This window comes from Leptinotarsa decemlineata, unplaced genomic scaffold (genome assembly GCF_025532065.1).
Source record: "Leptinotarsa decemlineata unplaced genomic scaffold, Ldec_3_MD MMD2_tig00003308_RagTag_RagTag, whole genome shotgun sequence".
NCBI lineage: Eukaryota > Metazoa > Arthropoda > Insecta > Coleoptera > Chrysomelidae > Leptinotarsa > Leptinotarsa decemlineata.
In genome coordinates this window covers 2,016,416-2,028,801 of record NW_027412586.1, presented here as the reverse complement: position 1 = coordinate 2,028,801, position 12,386 = coordinate 2,016,416, and the positions used below count along the sequence as shown (strand labels likewise).

Below are 12,386 nucleotides of genomic sequence, written 5' to 3'. Positions count from 1 at the left end.
GCTACTGTGTTAGCGAAACAAGTCGTGATATATTTTTCAAATAAAGTTTGTTGAAATCAAATTATGAGGTGGAGTTTATGAAAAAAGTTTGTCCCTTCATTATAACTACCAGTCATTCATATATCAACTACTTGGGCGAAGCAAGATTTTCCAACTAATAACTAATGATAATGTCCTTGAATGAAATTCAATCAAATGAAAGTGTCTCCACTATTAAAACAATTGAACAAAAAATTAATAAAAAATAAAAGAGATTCCAAGCCAAGTTACTTCACATATAAAATGATTTGAAATCCCTGAAAGAACTAATAAAAAAAGAGGAATTAAAAAAGGACAGCTGAAAATAATAATTATATTAAGCAAAAAAACTCTGAAATGAAATAACAGTGAAATGAAATACGGGTAAAAATAAAATATTTGAACGAAAAATTAAAATAACAAAAAAAATTCAAGAGATTCCAAACCAAATTACTTCACTCTTTTTACACACTATTTTATTTCACTCTTATTACATTTCAGGGTTTTTCTGCTGAATATAATTGTTATTTTCAGATATTCTTTTTTAATTCTTCGGATGTTTGTTAGTTCTCTGAGGGATTTCAAATTATTTTATATATCAGATAATGGAAGTCCGAACTTATGAAATTCATTAATATCGTATCCAACAATTAGCTTCCCAACTACCACATTATATCATTTTATGTGACCATAATTTTGAAAATTGAAATGGGTGTCTTTTAAAGATATTCTATTGTGACCTTTTCTATATACCTATGAAAGAGGAACTGTATGTATTGTATTGTTTTGTTTGTCATATCTCAAAGAAATTAATCACCGTTTTCCAAGAAAGCTCGCAGGATAGCACCTTCGCTCCGATTTCTCACGAATAACTTCAATTAATTATACACACAAATGTGTCCATTGATTCACGCCGTCCATTGGTAAAGATCATATGGAAATCCGTTTCATAGTTTTTGAGTTTATCGCGTGCAGACAGACAGGCAGAGAGACACCTCGGAGAACAATTTATAACATGTATCGATTATTTGGAAAAAAAACTCGAGAAAGCCAATGAAAGAAATCCGTCAAATTTATTTTTTTGTGAATATTTAAAGCAAAAATTGAAAAACGAGATCTGAAGAAAGATTTGAATTTTCTAATTCAACAAACCCGAGAGTCTTATCATTTTCAAAATAGCAATAGTGGATAAAGTATCAGAAAAGAAAATATATTTTGTCACGGGACCCCTGGCAGATGTGAAACATCATTAATAATATTTTGTGACCCCTGTGATGATTGTTGGGTACTGAAATATTCATAAAAAATGCGTGATTAAAATATACATGAAAAAAATTCAATGTGTCTTCAATTTATTGGTAAACTTAAGAATCTTAAATAGTTATTGCTATATATTACTGAAGATCTTCAATTATAAATATCAATAATGAATGTTTCAATATTAATTCCACCATCATTAGATTTAGTAAAACTGTAGTAAACACAACTGTATACACTATATGTATCCAAGCTCAGTATGACGAGAGAGATAGCGTAACGCCGAAACAGTAGAAAGAGAATCGCACAGTCGCTTGCGCGTGGCGACCCATCGCCACGGCACACGTCGCCAGGCCAGGAATCGATTTTACATGCGGGTATAGATGTTTCACATAAAAAATGAGATTCTGTTGGGTAATATAAATTGTTATACATACGACGTTAAATCAAAATAATTTGTTGACTTTCAGTACACGAGAATACAACGATTTCTGTAAATAATTCTTCATTCAGTGGCGAAATATCAAAGAGGTACAAGTTCTACCTGCATAAGATATAGTGGATAAAAAAACTCGATTTAGTATGTTCTCATGTTAGGCGTTTTTTAACAAAATTTAGGTTAGGTTTTGATAGCATAACGAGGTTACTTTCCGAAACGTGTGACTTTGTAAAGATACGAGGTTGCGTATATAAATTTTTATTCAACTCTACAGGGTTTATATTACTCGATAACTTCTGGATGAACTTTTCAGTTAGCTCTTTTTCCACTTTAGAAAAGTCTCTGTTGATCTAGAATAAATTTTTGACTATGAAAGCTCAAATTGAAAAAAATAGGTGACTTCTCAACAAGAAATATCTTGAAAAACGTTTCGAAATTATTACTTCAGATTCATATTCATAATTATAATTTTATCAGATCTCATATTATTCAACATATTCTCAAATGAAATTACAGGTGCCTGTCAAATTTGAAATATTTTCATTCTTTATCGAAACTTTTTTTCGAAACATTGGATAAACATGATTTTCAGAGCCTTCTGCGTTGATCTCGAACAATTGAAGGCTAATGCCAAAATCAAATTAGCCTCGAACGATGTTAAAGTTAATTTAAAATCTGAAGAGAATCAATTAACAGAATATAAACACGAGTTCAGTTTGTCACAGAAAATCTGGAATTATACAAGTGCCGTAATTACTCAGATGTAGATTCAAATCTTGCAATTAAAATTAAATTTCTTCTTGGTGTTATCTCCGGCTTTCGTTCGCGAAGTAGTCAGTCATTTCAACACCCCAGTCGTGTCTCCACGTTAAATTTGAAATTATACTCTTTCCTCTTGGGAAACTTCTTGAATACGTTTTCCCAAGCAACGAAGAAATTAAGTGAAACGCAGAAAGTATTCTCAGATAAGGAAAAAGTATCTCGAATATAGGAATAGTTGATAATTAAACTTGACCCAAACTTTGGTGAGTTGAGAAGATTGAAAAAAGGGCCCAACTTCACGGAGGAAAATGATGTGATCAGCTATAATACGTATGGTTAAAATTAACCTGAGTTCTATGCATAACACAACCACCTGCCGTTTGTGATGAAACTTTTTTTTTGTGTAAAATTCATGATTTTCTGATGAGAACTTATAGCAATTTCCACAAAGAAAAATGTTTCATTCATCAGAAACGTGTCGTATTTATTAATTTTGCCTATCAAAATAAGAGAACTGGATAATGATAGAATATTTATCTCAACTTTTCAGAGGTCAGAATATACCTTGGTGTTATCTCCGTCTTCAGAAGTGGACAAAATTTAAGTTTATACGTTTATAACTTTTAAGTTTGAGTTTATACATTCAATGTTGTACAAGATGATCTCTGATATCAGTCTGTTGCTGTTTTGCCACTATCCATATTTTTCTTCAAGGCCTATTGAAAAAATTTCTTCAATATGAGTGTTCCACTTTACAGTTCACAAAACCGCGACACGTGTTTTGCTAAACAATACTTTGTATTGTGTACTGTGTATTGTGATGCCTGAAGATGATATTGTATAGCGAAACACCTTTCGCGACTTTGTGAACTGTCAAGCGGAAATCACATATTAGTGTTTTTTTGAATACTAGACAAATTTTTATTTCCAAGTTCGTTCGAACTGTATCAAACCTTATGAATTTCTTGATATAATTTTTTTATATAATTTTTTTTATAATTATAATTTAATAATAAACAAATAATAATACAAATAAACACCAACACAAAACATCGCGAAAGCAGAGCTTGTATGCGATGAAACTACCAAAATTTTCGATTAAAAAATATACGTATTTTATGAAATAAACTACAAACAAAAAAGAAATACAGAAAAAATAATCTAGACAGTAAATAAAACTTTTGTATGTAGTAGTTAATAAAAATAATAATAAACAAAAAGAACTACAAACCATTGCAAACAACAGGATTTGCCAATACAAAAAAAAGAACAACATACTATGTTACTAGGACGTCAGGCTCTTAGTAACAAATTAATTTGATGTCGTTCGTCCAAAACGAATTTTTTAATTAATTTTTTAAATTTTTTAAAAGGTTCTGCCTGTCGAATGGACTCCGAAAGTATATTATAGGCTCGACTAGCTGAATGCAAATGACTTCGATGACCAATTGTTTTGAGTGTCAGTTCTGTTTTGATCAATTTTTTTACTTTATTTCTAGTGTTATGTACGTGGTCTATATAATCGTGACGTTTATGTTTATATTGAAAATACACTAACTGTATGTAGTACAACTGACTAATATCAAATATTTTAGCCTCTTGATAAAGAAGGTTTGTAGGATACAACATGTCTCTTTTAAATATTATTTTTAGGAATCTTTTTTGTAGAGTCTCAAGTTTGGACAAATGACAGTTTGCGGCTCCACCCCATCCTAATATTCCGTAATTTAGCCTAGATTCAACCAAAGAGTAATATACAATCTTTATCACAGGTAAGTCTAAGTATCGGTTCAGAAATTTTATTTTATATAGCATAGGCCTTAATGTTTTAATTACATTTTGTATATGTATATTCCATTTCATAGTATCGTCAATTGTTATACCTAAATATTTTATATATCTAACTCTATTTATTTCTATTATTTTATTGTTGACATGTAACTGTACAACATTAAAATCTGGTAAACCATTTTCATAACAACTAAATGGAACAAAGCACGTTTTTGAGTAATTAACAGTTAATAAATTATAATCAAACCAGTCTATAATGTGAATAAAATCTTGATTAATTTTTTGTTGTAGGTCAGCCCATGACTCACTCTGATAAAAAACAGCCGTGTCATCTGCAAAACTAATAATGGAACCTTCAGTATTCAAGGTAAGTAAATGATTAATATAAATGGTGAACAGAGTAGGCCCTAGAACCGTACCTTGCGGCACACCATATGTTATTAAATTTTCTTCACTTAATTTATCATTTATTTTGACTTTTTGCTTTCTTCCAGCTAAATAGCTTACCATCAAATTATAAACACTGCCCCTGAAACCTAAATCCTGTAAAGTTTCCAACATCCTATTATGAGACACTGTGTCAAATGTCTTTGCAACATCCAAGAAAATGCATAACGATTTTTTGTTTGTATCTAGTGATTTATAAATTTTGCTTGTCAGAAAAGAGATTGCATCTTGTGTTGACCTATCTTCCCTGAACCCAAATTGATGTTCTGATATTAAATTGTATTTATTTAAGTATTTTGTTATACGAATTTTCAAAATTTTTTCAAATATTTTTGCAAAGTTAGAAATCAGGGAGATAGGTCTATAATTGGAAAGTTCAGTTTTACTTCCTTTTTTATGTAATGGGACTACAATTGATAATTCAAAACAAGAAGGGTATACACCTTTATAAATAATATTGTTTATTAAATAACACAGTGGTGTTGCAATCTCATTTGCAATTTCCTTCAAACATTCTGCGGTAATTTCGTCGTAACCCGGTGATTTTTTGTTTTTTAAAGATTTTATGGTGTTAATAACTTCTTCTTCTGTTGCAGGTTCCAAGAAAATTGAATGGGGTAGTGATTTGTAAGAATGTTTACAATTTGAAGTCCGCGGTATTTTATTAGCAAGTTCTGGTCCTACATTGGAAAAATAGTTATTGAATTCCGTAGCTATTTCAAAAGAATCAGTGATAGAGTTTCCTTGAACATTATGTATTTCTGTTATACTGTTATTTGTTTCTGTTTTGCCTGTAAGTTCATTTACAGTGTTCCACAGAATTTTTGAATTATGTTTAGATGCATCAATTTTATTTTGGTAGTAGTTACGTTTGGCTGTTCTGATCAGTGTTGTCAAATTGTTTTTATAATTAATAAATTCATGTTTTTTAAATAAATCATTTGGGTTTTTTTTTATGTTCTTTATAAAGTGTGTCTTTCTTGTTTATAGATTTTACCAGACCATTTGAAATCCACTGTTTTCGATGTTTGTTTTTGGCATTTATTTTAACTTTTTGAGTATTAGTATCTATATTTGTTTTCACTACTTTCATAAGAGTTTCAGCTAATTTATTTGTATCTTGAATATCATAGAATGTAGTCCAGTCATAATGCTTTAAAGAATGTTTTAAGTTATTATAATTTATAGTTTTCGTATACAAACTTTGAATTTGCTGTCCCGAATAGTCTTTCCCAATGCCACCCTGTTGCAAATGTAGAATTGTCGATGAATGATCAGTGAGTGCAGACTTATAAATACAGGGGGCACACAAATTATTGGATAATTCATAATTTTTACTTCTTACAAAAATATGATCTAAGCAAGTTCCTGAAGCATCTCTTGTTATTCCATTTATTGTTGAAACAAAATCAAATTCATAAAGTATGTTCAAATAGTCAGACACCAACTGATCATCCTCATCTAATATGTTAATGTTAATGTCACCCAAAATGAAATGATAATCAGTAAGAAATTTTGATGCCACTAAATACCGCCCAAGACTATCTAAAAACTCTCTAATATCAGTAGATGGTGGTCTATAAATTGACGTAAGAATAATTTTTTCATTATTTACATTTACATTTGTTTCAATGACTTTAAGTTGGTTAATGTTTATGATATTGGTATGGTACTTTAAATTATCACGTATGTATATTATCACGCCATCATTTTTGTTTATATCACCTTCATTATATATTAAACTATACCCTACCCTATAAATTTATATAGACTATTGAATGAATCGATGGATATGACTATTTATGGATATGAAGAAAGGTTTATTATTGCACTCAAACGCTCTCTTTCAATAACTCATAATTCATTTTGAGTTTTCTTCAATAGTTTTTTTAACATTTGAATGTAAATTTCTATATTTGAGTACGTTGTTAAACATTTTTTGCATATTTCAATCGTTAAAGCATGGATTTGGGGTTTCATAAATATTTTCAAATTTTGAAAAACAATGTTAGAAAAAAAATGTATGTTACTCTCATATCATATTCATTTAGTGCATTGATTGAATTAACGTTTTCTTGATAGCTGCAAATACTAGTTCTGATAATTTTCTGATATGTAATTAGATATGCTACGAATAATTTATTTGCATATTCGAATGATTTATCAAAATTTTCACTGAAATGATTGTATACCTACATTTTCCATGATACGAATGAAGCCATAACGTAATTTACTCTTGTATCTTGGATAATATTATAGATGCATAACAAATCCACTATTTATTCAAAATAAACCCCCCAACAACTAAGATAGGTAGTACATAACTGAAACTAATGAAACTTTACTCTCAGATATTTCCTATATAGCTCCTACACGCCAGAACTGCTAGATTGATCTGGATATACCGTACATATCAAGTTGGCATCAGAAGATGGAATATATTGATTTTATCATGAATTTTGTCTTGCCTTTTTGTGCCTAACCGGATGAACCTACGTCTTTACTTTCTGTAAATCTTGAGTTCAAACTAGCGAAACATTTCTGAAGAAATTTTCGATGGTTTCAGTAGAAAGGGGAAAGAGTCAGGTTGTTTGGATTGGAACCTTCGTTCACAATTCTCATGCTCTACTTCACCATGTGAAGGCTTTCGAAAGTATCCAATTGTACCGATCTGAATAATTTCATTTATTTCATGTTAATTTTTCGTGTCACACTCCCTGTATACCGAATTATTCCAAAGTATAGTACAATAATAATAATCATAATAATAGACGCGCATAAGCAGGGATGGCGACTAACACCTGAGGTCTTTGGTGAGATGCGCCAATGCTTACCCCAGCAACTGGTGCAACACCGGACCGGCAGCCCGGGCGCACCCGTGAGGGAGAACACTATTCTCCTTCCGGTGCCGACCGCAGATCTAGAAGGCTAACTAACCGGTATTCCCAAAACTAGGTTCGTGGTAGTCGAGAAAAGGGCCCCCACAATCGACTTGCTCGAAGGTGTCAGAAGCACCTATAACGATGATTTGCCCACCTATGACAACCCTGGCAATTACAACAGACGCTTTGAGTGGACGCATGAGCTTATGCATTGCTATGAGAGTGGTGAGTCCACGCGAAGAGGGTACATGGTAAGAATGCAAGCTCTGTGGTGTGAAACATATCCGGAGCATGCCGCCTTTTCCGCCTTAAGGAAAACGTATCCTATATTAGGCGACAAGACTATATAGCTCCTTCCCAGTCTGCTAACGAAGTGGTAGAAGTGACAGTTCTATCACCAGTCGCCTGAAGAGGAGACTCGCATCACCCCACCAGTGGAGATAATCAGTAGACCTAGAGCGTTCCACAAAATTTGGTCCCTGAAGCTACAAGAAATGGCTTGTTTAGATGCAGAGGTTCATAGTGTTCTGACAGAAGAGGCTGACATCTGGCAAAATAACATCGTGTACAGAATCGTCCAATCGCTTTCCAAAACGTGAGGACGAAATCTCGGCCTTGCAGTTCAGAAGATTGATCGATGGATATACAAGATGGAGGCTGAGATCACGTTGGCGAGACAATACATGTCTCGTGACGTATTCATCACAGTTTGAGTTAAGGCGTGCTGCTAGCCACCAAACAGCACTGCACTGATAAGATACGAAAGCTAGTGGCTACTAAGAAATCACTAGTGAGAAGAGCAAGGAAGGAATGAGCGAAAAATCTTCTCGCTTATTCCTAGAGCATCCATGTGTTGTGGTAAATTCGCTGATCGGATGGAATCCTTCTGGAACGATACCCATGAACACCCGCAGCCACTCAACTTAGACACTCCAGCCCCAGCGCAGTTCCAAGCTTTCAGTAAAGAGACTGAGCTCAATGAACTACGCAACCCGATAACCCCGGGTGACGTTAGAAAACCCCTTGTGGGTTCCAAGAAATTTTCTGCTCTAGGCCACATGGGCTGAACACTTATTGGTGGAAGAAACTACCAAGCTCCCACCACCATCTGGTAAGAGTTTTCAACTCATGGCTGAATGGAGAGCAGTCGATTTAAGATTGGTTTGACGTATGACAGACCGTTCTCACCCCCATAAGCGGAGATTTGTCGATTCCTAATAATTACAGACCAATGACATGTTTAAATTCGTGTTATAACTTATTTACAAGCATACACACACACACGAATACTCACCATACTCACCGCAGTTGACCGAGTGTTCGAACTGATATATGAGCAGAGAGGGTCGAAGACAGAAATCGCGCTAATTGATAGATGTGTAACGCAGGACTCTATACAGTTTGAGCGTAACCTCTCTATTGCTTGAATTGATTACCGCAAGGCAATCGATAAACATCGCATGAGCTCATCTTCCATTTGCTCAGTGCCCTTCGGTACCCGACAAAATAGTGAGATGCTTCGAACAATTTTGGTAAACTCGTTCACCATAACACCTAGTTATGTTAGAGTCCAAAAGGGGTGGGTAACTTTCAGAAGGGGTATATTTCATGCTTTCAGTATGAAAATCGGGATAGACGAATGTGCAACAGTCTATCTCAAAAGAGAATGATGCGGGGACTACGGAACAGATGTGCAGCTCGTAAATAGAAGCATCCTACACCATCTGAATGAAGGAAAAACGTATACTCTTCGGGGTGGAACAACTCCACTCACAAGAGATAACAGCAGTGAAGAACTCTCTTCGCGGCAAGTATCAGCACAAACTCATACAGATCTGATCATCGGGATTATTGATGAAGAACAAAGCTGCTGCAACAAATATGCTTACCGTTCCAATCTTACTCTACTCGTTTGGACTCGAAAGAAACTGTATCAACTCGACCTATAGACCGGAAAAACGATTCACCTCCATAGAAGTTCGCATCCAAAATCGTCCGTTTCATAGTTGTACTTTCGCCGACAACAAGGAGGGCCTAGACTTTTGAGTTTTGAGTATCTACATGAGTACTGGATGGAGCCTGTATAGTCGTCAGGAGTTCGGATCCCCTTCTCTGCATGGTCTACGACAATGAGAGAGCAGAAATTGAATCATTTCTCTGCCCAAGCAGCTGATGAACTAGGTTTAATTTTTGACACTGAACGAGGTGATCATAACTCTGTCATCTCTTCGTCATCTCCGTTCATCAAAAATGCCCATATAAAAGCAGCAGAGATCACTTAAGTCCTGAAGCAACACAAGGATAAGCCAATGCATTGAAGACCTTGACTTATCAAATTGCCTGTCCTTCGTTTTCTTCAGGTCGAGTGAGTTGAAGTCGGAAACTGGGGGATTCATCATGGCCTACCAGGAACTATGGTTTCCCAACCTCAGGCTCATACAAGCTAATAAGTCAGGGCAAGACGATACTTGTCGTGAAGTTTTCATCTCCTGACAATACGAATATCTTTCAAAAGAGGAAGAAATACGGATGAAAAATCGAGATTTTCTCTTCGAATTCCGCAGGCTCTATCCAGACCACTCTGTCAAGATGGTTGTTTTCATAATTGGATACCTTGGTGGAATGAAGCTCTTTCTACACTCAAATTTTGAAATCATTCCGACTTGCCGCAGGCTGGAATTTTAATCAGGCTGTTCCCGATCCAATAATCATTACCTTAAGGTGTGGGGTGTGGTCGTTGGTTGATAATTCTGGCGCTCCCTCCTAAATGTATCGGGGATTGAGAGGATAGGGCCTGACCAGCGCAAACTAAGGTTAAAAAAATCATAATAATAATAATAATGACTTTTATTTCTCTCTAGACAAATGGTACAAATGATTTGCATAGGAATCGTCATATAATTAGCGTCAAATCAATTTATTTCGAAACACAAATTCAATAAACATAAACAATACCTATACAAAAGATCACATACAAACTGAGTAGAGAAAAGCGTTTTTTGTATAATTTAGTGTTCATATAAAATTATTTGTTTTTAAGATATATATGGCAGCTTTAGCTTTGCAAGTAGTTATTGTATGAAAGAATAAATTAAAAAACCACTTTCAATCCCAATACGAGAGGGTTTCTTAATATTCAACAACTATAAACATTTACATTCCAATCATTCTTATCATTGGAGAGTGAGGCTTTTAATATTTTGGCATCTCTGATAACATAAAATAGCCCATACACGACAAAATAATGAGTGAAACTGAAGTTTCAAATAATCAAATTTTAAAGGAAATGATCAAATGCAATAAAGGATTGAAAACAATAATAGAGGCAGTAGTAGGAGATTTGAGCCGGTCCCAGGCCTTCCCCCACCACTATGACGTCACGTGGGGTGAATGACCCTCCCCCCACCACTCTGATGTCACGTGGGGTGAATGACCTAGACCGACTCATGCCTCCCCCCACCACAATGACGTCATTGACGACGTAATGGTGTAATCAGGGTGACCTTGAACGACATGTCCCCCCACCACTATGAGGTCACGTGGGGTGAATGACCTAGACCGACTAATGCCTCCCCAACCACTATGACGTCATTAACGACGTAATGGTGTAATTATGGTAATCTTGAACGACATGTCCGACTCATGCCTCCCCCCACCAGTATGACGTCATTAATGACGTAATGGTGTAATTAGGGTGACCTTGAGGGTTGGTGTGTGTATGTGTGTGTGAATGCACGGTACAGGGTTTATCATGTGCGTGTCTGTGTACAAACATACGTCTGCATACTTCAAAGATCCTCCAAGTAATGAATGTCCCATCGGTGTGAGCCCACCATGTCAGTAGTGGTGTGACGTCACAGCAGCAGCAACCGTTCAATGGCAGAAGAGCGAGATGTGCACTCCACGGCGTGTGGCTGTGTAATTCATATTCATCAGTGTGTCCTTACCTCTCTCGATGCCGTCCCCCACCACTTGACACCCCCACCCTTCAACCCCCACCACTAGACACCCCCACCCTTCAACCCCCACCACTGGACTCCCCCACCCTCCAACCCACACCACTGGACACCTCCACCCTTCAACCCCCACCACTGAACACCCCTACCACTTGACCATGATCTCACATAACGTCACGTGGGGTGAATGACCTAACATCCACCCATCAACCCCCCACCACTGAACACCCCCACCATTGGAACATGAACTCACACCCCCACCACTCGACCATTGGTGGGGTACCACCCCTACCACCAAATAAAAACATTTGAATAGTCTCATCATTCTGAACTTGACTTACTGTCCAGTGGTGTTAATAGTAGTTTCAAGATTTTACTCAAGTAATAATCAAAAATGAATTCTAAAAAAATTAATGAAGTTTTGACGAGATTGTCACTCGAAGACGAGAATAATTGGTTTTCGGATGAAGAGGGGGAAGTTCCCAACATCATCATCGAAGGAGAGGATGGCATCATCGAAGTAGAGGACGACTTCATTGAAGTAGTTGATGATGTTATTGTAGAAGAAGAGGGTGAAGTCATGGTGGTCGCTAGGGGGCTGGAGGATGTAGGCGCCGATAACCTACAAGAGATGGATCCTGAAGATATTCAAGATGAGGGTATCGATGATGATCCGGCGACTGACAATGGTAACGTCATCTTAGGTAGCAAGTGGATGAATGTTAGTGATACGGTGGAAGATCGTTTGAATCTGTATTGCGTGACAGACTCACACGTGCGGATACGAACAATTAACAACACGGTCCACATGTTATGTTGGTGCTGCTTTAGATT

At 35.7% G+C, this 12,386-nt stretch overlaps 1 long non-coding RNA gene across 1 annotated transcript; it reads left to right on the top strand.

Annotated features, from left to right (window-relative positions):
• Positions 1 to 3,504: 3,504 nt before the first annotated feature.
• Positions 3,505 to 5,651, top strand: LOC141483328 (uncharacterized). Its single transcript, XR_012466015.1, has 3 exons — positions 3,505 to 4,248; positions 4,559 to 4,634; positions 5,311 to 5,651. It is a non-coding gene; the product is annotated as an uncharacterized lncRNA (long non-coding RNA).
• The last annotated feature ends 6,735 nt before the right edge of the window (positions 5,652 to 12,386 follow it).